Source organism: Hemiscyllium ocellatum, chromosome 33 (assembly GCF_020745735.1).
Source record: "Hemiscyllium ocellatum isolate sHemOce1 chromosome 33, sHemOce1.pat.X.cur, whole genome shotgun sequence".
Taxonomy (NCBI): Eukaryota; Metazoa; Chordata; class Chondrichthyes; order Orectolobiformes; family Hemiscylliidae; genus Hemiscyllium; species Hemiscyllium ocellatum.
Window position 1 is genome coordinate 20860105 of NC_083433.1, and position 14034 is coordinate 20874138.

The 14034-nt window shown below is 51.3% G+C and overlaps 7 non-coding genes across 7 annotated transcripts; all 7 read right to left on the reverse strand.

Annotated features, from left to right (window-relative positions):
- Positions 1 to 1191: 1191 nt before the first annotated feature.
- LOC132831630 (U2 spliceosomal RNA) lies at positions 1192 to 1383 on the reverse strand. Its single transcript, XR_009646589.1, has one exon. It is a non-coding gene; the product is annotated as a U2 spliceosomal RNA (small nuclear RNA).
- A 1791-nt stretch (positions 1384 to 3174) lies between these two features.
- LOC132831631 (U2 spliceosomal RNA) lies at positions 3175 to 3366 on the reverse strand. Its single transcript, XR_009646590.1, has one exon. It is a non-coding gene; the product is annotated as a U2 spliceosomal RNA (small nuclear RNA).
- A 1809-nt stretch (positions 3367 to 5175) lies between these two features.
- LOC132831633 (U2 spliceosomal RNA) lies at positions 5176 to 5367 on the reverse strand. Its single transcript, XR_009646591.1, has one exon. It is a non-coding gene; the product is annotated as a U2 spliceosomal RNA (small nuclear RNA).
- Positions 5368 to 7153: 1786 nt separating this feature from the next.
- LOC132831634 (U2 spliceosomal RNA) lies at positions 7154 to 7345 on the reverse strand. Its single transcript, XR_009646592.1, has one exon. It is a non-coding gene; the product is annotated as a U2 spliceosomal RNA (small nuclear RNA).
- A 1812-nt stretch (positions 7346 to 9157) lies between these two features.
- LOC132831635 (U2 spliceosomal RNA) lies at positions 9158 to 9349 on the reverse strand. The gene has a single exon (XR_009646593.1). It is a non-coding gene; the product is annotated as a U2 spliceosomal RNA (small nuclear RNA).
- Positions 9350 to 11134: 1785 nt separating this feature from the next.
- On the reverse strand, positions 11135 to 11326 carry LOC132831636 (U2 spliceosomal RNA). Its single transcript, XR_009646594.1, has one exon. It is a non-coding gene; the product is annotated as a U2 spliceosomal RNA (small nuclear RNA).
- Positions 11327 to 13130: 1804 nt separating this feature from the next.
- On the reverse strand, positions 13131 to 13321 carry LOC132831907 (U2 spliceosomal RNA). The gene has a single exon (XR_009646857.1). It is a non-coding gene; the product is annotated as a U2 spliceosomal RNA (small nuclear RNA).
- Between the last annotated feature and the right edge of the window lie 713 nt (positions 13322 to 14034).

The following is a 14034-nucleotide window of genomic DNA, read 5'->3' on the forward strand; positions in this document are numbered from 1 at the left end:
TGTTGGCCTTGACGGAAAGATCCTATTCATTGCCTCCCCTTGTGTTGGTGTAGCTTGCCCATAAATGCCAATCATCGTTTCCCTCACGTACAGGATTCGCTCCTCGGCATTCCGCATCAATCCGAAAAGTTGCGAAAAGCGAATTACGTCCGTGCACCCTTTCTTTATCGTCCACTTTCAATATCCTCTCTACTTGTATCCGACTCTCTGTGGAGAATGGGGAGGGAGCTGATCTCCCCGTGTAAACATGTCACGCTGCAAGCGCGCCTCATCACCACCAGCAGCTCGATTCGACATCTCCGTTCACATTGCTGCAGATCGCTGACAACATTATAATCCGACCCAGTTGACAAACTGACAACTGTTTCGCTACTTGCACCGCAAATGATGACAAATCGTTCCAAATCGTACGGGTGGCACAGTGGATCAGTGGTTAGTACGGCTGCCTGGTGGCACCAGGGAGCTGAAGCCAGTTCCAGCCTTGGGCGATCGTCTGCGTGAATAATCTTTACGTACAGACGTAGCTACTAAAGCAGGTCGCTTCCGTACAGTAGTTTGCGAAGAAACAAACAGAGATGGGGGTTTCACTCTATTCAGGAAACAGACTAAAGACATTTCTTTCTTGTTCAAGAAAATATTAGGATAAATTTGTTGCCTCGGGGTGGGGGGGGAGGCGGGGGGGTTGGGAAGGGGCTGTGGGGGCTGATCTGATAGCCATTTGACATTGGCTGAGTCATGGGATCCCACAACCTGATTTGACTGTGTTAAAAATCCCACAACACCAGGTTTCAGCCCAACGGGGTTCTTTGAAATTACAGCAGTCACCCCACCCCCCGCCACCGCCGTACCATCGGTGGGATACGTTCCAAGAACGACCGCAGAAGCCCAAAACGGCAGACAAGGGCAAATCCATTCATTCAAATTGGCAAGTTACCTTCCTGGCAGGCCCCTGGTTCCAGAATGTTCCCTGTAGCACGTTGGGGTTACCCCTGTCCTGGCTTTCAGCGTGCTGCACCTTCATCAGGTAACTGCAGAGCAGGTTCATAAGACAGAAAACCCGTAACAAAAGACGATAGTTTCCTGCAACTGAAAAGACAATAGATGCAACAATCACTGACTGCCATCAACACGGCAAACTAGCAAAGGCAAGAGATTCACATTGCATTCACCTGCTTTTGAACTTGGGTAAGCGTTGGGTGCACCATTCCTGGAAACACTGCAATACCAGGCTGATACATGGAGAGGACAGAGCAAGCCCTTAAGCCATCTCCCTGCTCCAAAAATCCATTTAATACAAACACTCCCACCTTCGGGAGATATCAGCGATTAAACTGATAAGAACAGAAACTACACATATTCCAAGCCAAAAGGCCGAGAAGCGATAGCACATTAATACTCCAACGGTGGAGGTCATATTTGCCGACTATCCTTTCCATCAGTTTGATGATATTCAAAGTTCCTTTATTCCCTTACCGTCTACCTTCCTTCCAAGATATCCAACCAGACCGGAAGATCACTCTGCAGCAGTCGCTGTGCTTTCCCCGTGCTTTTCTGTCCATCTGTTACGTAGCCGCGTAGGTCGCGCTGACGACCAATCAGATGGCACGGGCCGGAGCCACCGCACGTCAGGTCGACTGCAGAGAGGTTTCTCCCGGTGATCGGGGACAGCGGCGGCGGCAGGGTCATTCATTCCCCCGGCATCTACAAGATTCACCAGAATTCCTCAGGCAGCACCTTGCAAACCCATGGCCAACGCAGCCTCGAAGGATGACGGCAGCAGATCCACGGGAACACCACCATTCGCAAGTTCTCCCCCCCGCCGAGGCACTCGCTGTCCTGAATTGCAAATATGTCCTTGTTCCTCCGGTGTTACCGGGTCAAAATCGGGAATCCCCGCCCAAACAGCATCGCGGGGCTACCGACAGCACTTGGACTGCAGCGGTTCGAGAGAGCAGCTCACCACCAGGCTGATCTCGGCATGGGCGAGAAATGTTGGCCTTGACGGAAAGATCCTATTCATTGCCTCCCCTTGTGTTGGTGTAGCTTGCCCATAAATGCCAATCATCGTTTCCCTCACGTACAGGATTCGCTCCTCGGCATTCCGCATCAATCCGAAAAGTTGCGAAAAGCGAATTACGTCCGTGCACCCTTTCTTTATCGTCCACTTTCAATATCCTCTCTACTTGTATCCGACTCTCTGTGGAGAATGGGGAGGGAGCTGATCTCCCCGTGTAAACATGTCACGCTGCAAGCGCGCCTCATCACCACCAGCAGCTCGATTCGACATCTCCGTTCACATTGCTGCAGATCGCTGACAACATTATAATCCGACCCAGTTGACAAACTGACAACTGTTTCGCTACTTGCACCGCAAATGATGACAAATCGTTCCAAATCGTACGGGTGGCACAGTGGATCAGTGGTTAGTACGGCTGCCTGGTGGCACCAGGGAGCTGAAGCCAGTTCCAGCCTTGGGCGATCGTCTGCGTGAATAATCTTTACGTACAGACGTAGCTACTAAAGCAGGTCGCTTCCGTACAGTAGTTTGCGAAGAAACAAACAGAGATGGGGGTTTCACTCTATTCAGGAAACAGACTAAAGACATTTCTTCCTTGTTCAAGAAAATATTAGGATAAATTTGTTGCCTCGGGGGGGGGGGGGGGGGTTGGGAAGGGGCTGTGGGGGCTGATCTGATAGCCATTTGACATTGGCTGAGTCATGGGATCCCACAACCTGATTTGACTGTGTTAAAAATCCCACAACACCAGGTTTCAGCCCAACGGGGTTCTTTGAAATTACAGCAGTCACCCCACCCCCCGCCACCGCCGTACCATCGGTGGGATACGTTCCAAGAACGACCGCAGAAGCCCAAAACGGCAGACAAGGGCAAATCCATTCATTCAAATTGGCAAGTTACCTTCCTGGCAGGCCCCTGGTTCCAGAATGTTCCCTGTAGCACGTTGGGGTTACCCCTGTCCTGGCTTTCAGCGTGCTGCACCTTCATCAGGTAACTGCAGAGCAGGTTCATAAGACAGAAAACCCGTAACAAAAGACGATAGTTTCCTGCAACTGAAAAGACAATAGATGCAACAATCACTGACTGCCATCAACACGGCAAACTAGCAAAGGCAAGAGATTCACATTGCATTCACCTGCTTTTGAACTTGGGTAAGCGTTGGGTGCACCATTCCTGGAAACACTGCAATACCAGGCTGATACATGGAGAGGACAGAGCAAGCCCTTAAGCCATCTCCCTGCTCCAAAAATCCATTTAATACAAACACTCCCACCTTCGGGAGATATCAGCGATTAAACTGATAAGAACAGAAACTACACATATTCCAAGCCAAAAGGCCGAGAAGCGATAGCACATTAATACTCCAACGGTGGAGGTCATATTTGCCGACTATCCTTTCCATCAGTTTGATGATATTCAAAGTTCCTTTATTCCCTTACCGTCTACCTTCCTTCCAAGATATCCAACCAGACCGGAAGATCACTCTGCAGCAGTCGCTGTGCTTTCCCCGTGGTTTTCTGTTACGTAGCCGCGTAGGTCGCGCTGACGACCAATCAGATGGCACGGGCCGGAGCCACCGCACGTCAGGTCGACTGCAGAGAGGTTTCTCCCGGTGATCGGGGACAGCGGCGGCGGCAGGGTCATTCATTCCCCGGCAGGTCATTCATTCCCCCGGCATCTACAAGATTCACCAGAATTCCTCAGGCAGCACCTTGCAAACCCATGGCCAACGCAGCCTCGAAGGATGACGGCAGCAGATCCACGGGAACACCACCATTCGCAAGTTCTCCCCCCCGCCGAGGCACTCGCTGTCCTGAATTGCAAATATGTCCTTGTTCCTCCGGTGTTACCGGGTCAAAATCGGGAATCCCCGCCCAAACAGCATCGCGGGGCTACCGACAGCACTTGGACTGCAGCGGTTCGAGAGAGCAGCTCACCACCAGGCTGATCTCGGCATGGGCGAGAAATGTTGGCCTTGACGGAAAGATCCTATTCATTGCCTCCCCTTGTGTTGGTGTAGCTTGCCCATAAATGCCAATCATCGTTTCCCTCACGTACAGGATTCGCTCCTCGGCATTCCGCATCAATCCGAAAAGTTGCGAAAAGCGAATTACGTCCGTGCACCCTTTCTTTATCGTCCACTTTCAATATCCTCTCTACTTGTATCCGACTCTCTGTGGAGAATGGGGAGGGAGCTGATCTCCCCGTGTAAACATGTCACGCTGCAAGCGCGCCTCATCACCACCAGCAGCTCGATTCGACATCTCCGTTCACATTGCTGCAGATCGCTGACAACATTATAATCCGACCCAGTTGACAAACTGACAACTGTTTCGCTACTTGCACCGCAAATGATGACAAATCGTTCCAAATCGTACGGGTGGCACAGTGGATCAGTGGTTAGTACGGCTGCCTGGTGGCACCAGGGAGCTGAAGCCAGTTCCAGCCTTGGGCGATCGTCTGCGTGAATAATCTTTACGTACAGACGTAGCTACTAAAGCAGGTCGCTTCCGTACAGTAGTTTGCGAAGAAACAAACAGAGATGGGGGTTTCACTCTATTCAGGAAACAGACCAAAGACATTTCTTTCTTGTTCAAGAAAATATTAGGATAAATTTGTTGCCTCGGGGTTGGGGGGGAGGCGGGGGGGTTGGGAAGGGGCTGTGGGGGCTGATCTGATAGCCATTTGACATTGGCTGAGTCATGGGATCCCACAACCTGATTTGACTGTGTTAAAAATCCCACAACACCAGGTTTCAGCCCAACGGGGTTCTTTGAAATTACAGCAGTCACCCCACCCCCCGCCACCGCCGTACCATCGGTGGGATACGTTCCAAGAACGACCGCAGAAGCCCAAAACGGCAGACAAGGGCAAATCCATTCATTCAAATTGGCAAGTTACCTTCCTGGCAGGCCCCTGGTTCCAGAATGTTCCCTGTAGCACGTTGGGGTTACCCCTGTCCTGGCTTTCAGCGTGCTGCACCTTCATCAGGTAACTGCAGAGCAGGTTCATAAGACAGAAAACCCGTAACAAAAGACGATAGTTTCCTGCAACTGAAAAGACAATAGATGCAACAATCACTGACTGCCATCAACACGGCAAACTAGCAAAGGCAAGAGATTCACATTGCATTCACCTGCTTTTGAACTTGGGTAAGCGTTGGGTGCACCATTCCTGGAAACACTGCAATACCAGGCTGATACATGGAGAGGACAGAGCAAGCCCTTAAGCCATCTCCCTGCTCCAAAAATCCATTTAATACAAACACTCCCACCTTCGGGAGATATCAGCGATTAAACTGATAAGAACAGAAACTACACATATTCCAAGCCAAAAGGCCGAGAAGCGATAGCACATTAATACTCCAACGGTGGAGGTCATATTTGCCGACTATCCTTTCCATCAGTTTGATGATATTCAAAGTTCCTTTATTCCCTTACCGTCTACCTTCCTTCCAAGATATCCAACCAGACCGGAAGATCACTCTGCAGCAGTCGCTGTGCTTTCCCCGTGCTTTTCTGTCCATCTGTTACGTAGCCGCGTAGGTCGCGCTGACGACCAATCAGATGGCACGGGCCGGAGCCACCGCACGTCAGGTCGACTGCAGAGAGGTTTCTCCCGGTGATCGGGGACAGCGGCGGCGGCAGGGTCATTCATTCCCCCGGCATCTACAAGATTCACCAGAATTCCTCAGGCAGCACCTTGCAAACCCATGGCCAACGCAGCCTCGAAGGATGACGGCAGCAGATCCACGGGAACACCACCATTCGCAAGTTCTCCCCCCCCGCCGAGGCACTCGCTGTCCTGAATTGCAAATATGTCCTTGTTCCTCCGGTGTTACCGGGTCAAAATCGGGAATCCCCGCCCAAACAGCATCGCGGGGCTACCGACAGCACTTGGACTGCAGCGGTTCGAGAGAGCAGCTCACCACCAGGCTGATCTCGGCATGGGCGAGAAATGTTGGCCTTGACGGAAAGATCCTATTCATTGCCTCCCCTTGTGTTGGTGTAGCTTGCCCATAAATGCCAATCATCGTTTCCCTCACGTACAGGATTCGCTCCTCGGCATTCCGCATCAATCCGAAAAGTTGCGAAAAGCGAATTACGTCCGTGCACCCTTTCTTTATCGTCCACTTTCAATATCCTCTCTACTTGTATCCGACTCTCTGTGGAGAATGGGGAGGGAGCTGATCTCCCCGTGTAAACATGTCACGCTGCAAGCGCGCCTCATCACCACCAGCAGCTCGATTCGACATCTCCGTTCACATTGCTGCAGATCGCTGACAACATTATAATCCGACCCAGTTGACAAACTGACAACTGTTTCGCTACTTGCACCGCAAATGATGACAAATCGTTCCAAATCGTACGGGTGGCACAGTGGATCAGTGGTTAGTACGGCTGCCTGGTGGCACCAGGGAGCTGAAGCCAGTTCCAGCCTTGGGCGATCGTCTGCGTGAATAATCTTTACGTACAGACGTAGCTACTAAAGCAGGTCGCTTCCGTACAGTAGTTTGCGAAGAAACAAACAGAGATGGGGGTTTCACTCTATTCAGGAAACAGACTAAAGACATTTCTTCCTGGTTCAAGAAAATATTAGGATAAATTTGTTGCCTCGGGGTGGGGGGTTGGGAAGGGGCTGTGGGGGCTGATCTGATAGCCATTTGACATTGGCTGAGTCATGGGATCCCACAACCTGATTTGACTGTGTTAAAAATCCCACAACACCAGGTTTCAGCCCAACGGGGTTCTTTGAAATTACAGCAGTCACCCCACCCCCCGCCACCGCCGTACCATCGGTGGGATACGTTCCAAGAACGACCGCAGAAGCCCAAAACGGCAGACAAGGGCAAATCCATTCATTCAAATTGGCAAGTTACCTTCCTGGCAGGCCCCTGGTTCCAGAATGTTCCCTGTAGCACGTTGGGGTTACCCCTGTCCTGGCTTTCAGCGTGCTGCACCTTCATCAGGTAACTGCAGAGCAGGTTCATAAGACAGAAAACCCGTAACAAAAGACGATAGTTTCCTGCAACTGAAAAGACAATAGATGCAACAATCACTGACTGCCATCAACACGGCAAACTAGCAAAGGCAAGAGATTCACATTGCATTCACCTGCTTTTGAACTTGGGTAAGCGTTGGGTGCACCATTCCTGGAAACACTGCAATACCAGGCTGATACATGGAGAGGACAGAGCAAGCCCTTAAGCCATCTCCCTGCTCCAAAAATCCATTTAATACAAACACTCCCACCTTCGGGAGATATCAGCGATTAAACTGATAAGAACAGAAACTACACATATTCCAAGCCAAAAGGCCGAGAAGCGATAGCACATTAATACTCCAACGGTGGAGGTCATATTTGCCGACTATCCTTTCCATCAGTTTGATGATATTCAAAGTTCCTTTATTCCCTTACCGTCTACCTTCCTTCCAAGATATCCAACCAGACCGGAAGATCACTCTGCAGCAGTCGCTGTGCTTTCCCCGTGCTTTTCTGTGTTACGTAGCCGCGTAGGTCGCGCTGACGACCAATCAGATGGCACGGGCCGGAGCCACCGCACGTCAGGTCGACTGCAGAGAGGTTTCTCCCGGTGATCGGGGACAGCGGCGGCGGCAGGGTCATTCATTCCCCCGGCAGTGTCATTCATTCCCCCGGCATCTACAAGATTCACCAGAATTCCTCAGGCAGCACCTTGCAAACCCATGGCCAACGCAGCCTCGAAGGATGACGGCAGCAGATCCACGGGAACACCACCATTCGCAAGTTCTCCCCCCCGCCGAGGCACTCGCTGTCCTGAATTGCAAATATGTCCTTGTTCCTCCGGTGTTACCGGGTCAAAATCGGGAATCCCCGCCCAAACAGCATCGCGGGGCTACCGACAGCACTTGGACTGCAGCGGTTCGAGAGAGCAGCTCACCACCAGGCTGATCTCGGCATGGGCGAGAAATGTTGGCCTTGACGGAAAGATCCTATTCATTGCCTCCCCTTGTGTTGGTGTAGCTTGCCCATAAATGCCAATCATCGTTTCCCTCACGTACAGGATTCGCTCCTCGGCATTCCGCATCAATCCGAAAAGTTGCGAAAAGCGAATTACGTCCGTGCACCCTTTCTTTATCGTCCACTTTCAATATCCTCTCTACTTGTATCCGACTCTCTGTGGAGAATGGGGAGGGAGCTGATCTCCCCGTGTAAACATGTCACGCTGCAAGCGCGCCTCATCACCACCAGCAGCTCGATTCGACATCTCCGTTCACATTGCTGCAGATCGCTGACAACATTATAATCCGACCCAGTTGACAAACTGACAACTGTTTCGCTACTTGCACCGCAAATGATGACAAATCGTTCCAAATCGTACGGGTGGCACAGTGGATCAGTGGTTAGTACGGCTGCCTGGTGGCACCAGGGAGCTGAAGCCAGTTCCAGCCTTGGGCGATCGTCTGCGTGAATAATCTTTACGTACAGACGTAGCTACTAAAGCAGGTCGCTTCCGTACAGTAGTTTGCGAAGAAACAAACAGAGATGGGGGTTTCACTCTATTCAGGAAACAGACTAAAGACATTTCTTTCTTGTTCAAGAAAATATTAGGATAAATTTGTTGCCTCGGGGTGGGGGGGGAGGCGGGGGGGTTGGGAAGGGGCTGTGGGGGCTGATCTGATAGCCATTTGACATTGGCTGAGTCATGGGATCCCACAACCTGATTTGACTGTGTTAAAAATCCCACAACACCAGGTTCAGCCCAACGGGGTTCTTTGAAATTACAGCAGTCACCCCACCCCCCGCCACCGCCGTACCATCGGTGGGATACGTTCCAAGAACGACCGCAGAAGCCCAAAACGGCAGACAAGGGCAAATCCATTCATTCAAATTGGCAAGTTACCTTCCTGGCAGGCCCCTGGTTCCAGAATGTTCCCTGTAGCACGTTGGGGTTACCCCTGTCCTGGCTTTCAGCGTGCTGCACCTTCATCAGGTAACTGCAGAGCAGGTTCATAAGACAGAAAACCCGTAACAAAAGACGATAGTTTCCTGCAACTGAAAAGACAATAGATGCAACAATCACTGACTGCCATCAACACGGCAAACTAGCAAAGGCAAGAGATTCACATTGCATTCACCTGCTTTTGAACTTGGGTAAGCGTTGGGTGCACCATTCCTGGAAACACTGCAATACCAGGCTGATACATGGAGAGGACAGAGCAAGCCCTTAAGCCATCTCCCTGCTCCAAAAATCCATTTAATACAAACACTCCCACCTTCGGGAGATATCAGCGATTAAACTGATAAGAACAGAAACTACACATATTCCAAGCCAAAAGGCCGAGAAGCGATAGCACATTAATACTCCAACGGTGGAGGTCATATTTGCCGACTATCCTTTCCATCAGTTTGATGATATTCAAAGTTCCTTTATTCCCTTACCGTCTACCTTCCTTCCAAGATATCCAACCAGACCGGAAGATCACTCTGCAGCAGTCGCTGTGCTTTCCCCGTGCTTTTCTGTCCATCTGTTACGTAGCCGCGTAGGTCGCGCTGACGACCAATCAGATGGCACGGGCCGGAGCCACCGCACGTCAGGTCGACTGCAGAGAGGTTTCTCCCGGTGATCGGGGACAGCGGCGGCGGCAGGGTCATTCATTCCCCCGGCATCTACAAGATTCACCAGAATTCCTCAGGCAGCACCTTGCAAACCCATGGCCAACGCAGCCTCGAAGGATGACGGCAGCAGATCCACGGGAACACCACCATTCGCAAGTTCTCCCCCCGCCGAGGCACTCGCTGTCCTGAATTGCAAATATGTCCTTGTTCCTCCGGTGTTACCGGGTCAAAATCGGGAATCCCCGCCCAAACAGCATCGCGGGGCTACCGACAGCACTTGGACTGCAGCGGTTCGAGAGAGCAGCTCACCACCAGGCTGATCTCGGCATGGGCGAGAAATGTTGGCCTTGACGGAAAGATCCTATTCATTGCCTCCCCTTGTGTTGGTGTAGCTTGCCCATAAATGCCAATCATCGTTTCCCTCACGTACAGGATTCGCTCCTCGGCATTCCGCATCAATCCGAAAAGTTGCGAAAAGCGAATTACGTCCGTGCACCCTTTCTTTATCGTCCACTTTCAATATCCTCTCTACTTGTATCCGACTCTCTGTGGAGAATGGGGAGGGAGCTGATCTCCCCGTGTAAACATGTCACGCTGCAAGCGCGCCTCATCACCACCAGCAGCTCGATTCGACATCTCCGTTCACATTGCTGCAGATCGCTGACAACATTATAATCCGACCCAGTTGACAAACTGACAACTGTTTCGCTACTTGCACCGCAAATGATGACAAATCGTTCCAAATCGTACGGGTGGCACAGTGGATCAGTGGTTAGTACGGCTGCCTGGTGGCACCAGGGAGCTGAAGCCAGTTCCAGCCTTGGGCGATCGTCTGCGTGAATAATCTTTACGTACAGACGTAGCTACTAAAGCAGGTCGCTTCCGTACAGTAGTTTGCGAAGAAACAAACAGAGATGGGGGTTTCACTCTATTCAGGAAACAGACTAAAGACATTTCTTTCTTGTTCAAGAAAATATTAGGATAAATTTGTTGCCTCGGGGGTGGGGGGTTGGGAAGGGGCTGTGGGGGCTGATCTGATAGCCATTTGACATTGGCTGAGTCATGGGATCCCACAACCTGATTTGACTGTGTTAAAAATCCCACAACACCAGGTTTCAGCCCAACGGGGTTCTTTGAAATTACAGCAGTCACCCCACCCCCCGCCACCGCCGTACCATCGGTGGGATACGTTCCAAGAACGACCGCAGAAGCCCAAAACGGCAGACAAGGGCAAATCCATTCATTCAAATTGGCAAGTTACCTTCCTGGCAGGCCCCTGGTTCCAGAATGTTCCCTGTAGCACGTTGGGGTTACCCCTGTCCTGGCTTTCAGCGTGCTGCACCTTCATCAGGTAACTGCAGAGCAGGTTCATAAGACAGAAAACCCGTAACAAAAGACGATAGTTTCCTGCAACTGAAAAGACAATAGATGCAACAATCACTGACTGCCATCAACACGGCAAACTAGCAAAGGCAAGAGATTCACATTGCATTCACCTGCTTTTGAACTTGGGTAAGCGTTGGGTGCACCATTCCTGGAAACACTGCAATACCAGGCTGATACATGGAGAGGACAGAGCAAGCCCTTAAGCCATCTCCCTGCTCCAAAAATCCATTTAATACAAACACTCCCACCTTCGGGAGATATCAGCGATTAAACTGATAAGAACAGAAACTACACATATTCCAAGCCAAAAGGCCGAGAAGCGATAGCACATTAATACTCCAACGGTGGAGGTCATATTTGCCGACTATCCTTTCCATCAGTTTGATGATATTCAAAGTTCCTTTATTCCCTTACCGTCTACCTTCCTTCCAAGATATCCAACCAGACCGGAAGATCACTCTGCAGCAGTCGCTGTGCTTTCCCCGTGGTTTTCTGTTACGTAGCCGCGTAGGTCGCGCTGACGACCAATCAGATGGCACGGGCCGGAGCCACCGCACGTCAGGTCGACTGCAGAGAGGTTTCTCCCGGTGATCGGGGACAGCGGCGGCGGCAGGGTCATTCATTCCGGCAGGGTCATTCATTCCCCGGCATCTACAAGATTCACCAGAATTCCTCAGGCAGCACCTTGCAAACCCATGGCCAACGCAGCCTCGAAGGATGACGGCAGCAGATCCACGGGAACACCACCATTCGCAAGTTCTCCCCGCCGAGGCACTCGCTGTCCTGAATTGCAAATATGTCCTTGTTCCTCCGGTGTTACCGGGTCAAAATCGGGAATCCCCGCCCAAACAGCATCGCGGGGCTACCGACAGCACTTGGACTGCAGCGGTTCGAGAGAGCAGCTCACCACCAGGCTGATCTCGGCATGGGCGAGAAATGTTGGCCTTGACGGAAAGATCCTATTCATTGCCTCCCCTTGTGTTGGTGTAGCTTGCCCATAAATGCCAATCATCGTTTCCCTCACGTACAGGATTCGCTCCTCGGCATTCCGCATCAATCCGAAAAGTTGCGAAAAGCGAATTACGTCCGTGCACCCTTTCTTTATCGTCCACTTTCAATATCCTCTCTACTTGTATCCGACTCTCTGTGGAGAATGGGGAGGGAGCTGATCTCCCCGTGTAAACATGTCACGCTGCAAGCGCGCCTCATCACCACCAGCAGCTCGATTCGACATCTCCGTTCACATTGCTGCAGATCGCTGACAACATTATAATCCGACCCAGTTGACAAACTGACAACTGTTTCGCTACTTGCACCGCAAATGATGACAAATCGTTCCAAATCGTACGGGTGGCACAGTGGATCAGTGGTTAGTACGGCTGCCTGGTGGCACCAGGGAGCTGAAGCCAGTTCCAGCCTTGGGCGATCGTCTGCGTGAATAATCTTTACGTACAGACGTAGCTACTAAAGCAGGTCGCTTCCGTACAGTAGTTTGCGAAGAAACAAACAGAGATGGGGGTTTCACTCTATTCAGGAAACAGACCAAAGACATTTCTTTCTTGTTCAAGAAAATATTAGGATAAATTTGTTGCCTCGGGGGTGGGGGGGGAGGCGGGGGGGTTGGGAAGGGGCTGTGGGGGCTGATCTGATAGCCATTTGACATTGGCTGAGTCATGGGATCCCACAACCTGATTTGACTGTGTTAAAAATCCCACAACACCAGGTTTCAGCCCAACGGGGTTCTTTGAAATTACAGCAGTCACCCCACCCCCGCCACCGCCGTACCATCGGTGGGATACGTTCCAAGAACGACCGCAGAAGCCCAAAACGGCAGACAAGGGCAAATCCATTCATTCAAATTGGCAAGTTACCTTCCTGGCAGGCCCCTGGTTCCAGAATGTTCCCTGTAGCACGTTGGGGTTACCCCTGTCCTGGCTTTCAGCGTGCTGCACCTTCATCAGGTAACTGCAGAGCAGGTTCATAAGACAGAAAACCCGTAACAAAAGACGATAGTTTCCTGCAACTGAAAAGACAATAGATGCAACAATCACTGACTGCCATCAACACGGCAAACTAGCAAAGGCAAGAGATTCACATTGCATTCACCTGCTTTTGAACTTGGGTAAGCGTTGGGTGCACCATTCCTGGAAACACTGCAATACCAGGCTGATACATGGAGAGGACAGAGCAAGCCCTTAAGCCATCTCCTGCTCCAAAAATCCATTTAATACAAACACTCCCACCTTCGGGAGATATCAGCGATTAAACTGATAAGAACAGAAACTACACATATTCCAAGCCAAAAGGCCGAGAAGCGATAGCACATTAATACTCCAACGGTGGAGGTCATATTTGCCGACTATCCTTTCCATCAGTTTGATGATATTCAAAGTTCCTTTATTCCCTTACCGTCTACCTTCCTTCCAAGATATCCAACCAGACCGGAAGATCACTCTGCAGCAGTCGCTGTGCTTTCCCCGTGGTTTTCTGTTACGTAGCCGCGTAGGTCGCGCTGACGACCAATCAGATGGCACGGGCCGGAGCCACCGCACGTCAGGTCGACTGCAGAGAGGTTTCTCCCGGTGATCGGGGACAGCGGCGGCGGCAGGGTCATTCATTCCCCGGCAGGGTCATTCATTTCCCCCGGCATCTACAAGATTCACCAGAATTCCTCAGGCAGCACCTTGCAAACCCATGGCCAACGCAGCCTCGAAGGATGACGGCAGCAGATCCACGGGAACACCACCATTCGCAAGTTCTCCCCCCCGCCGAGGCACTCGCTGTCCTGAATTGCAAATATGTCCTTGTTCCTCCGGTGTTACGGGGTCAAAATCGGGAATCCCCGCCCAAACAGCATCGCGGGGCTACCGACAGCACTTGGACTGCAGCGGTTCGAGAGAGCAGCTCACCACCAGGCTGATCTCGGCATGGGCGAGAAATGTTGGCCTTGACGGAAAGATCCTATTCATTGCCTCCCTTGTGTTGGTGTAGCTTGCCCATAAATGCCAATCATCGTTTCCCTCACGTACAGG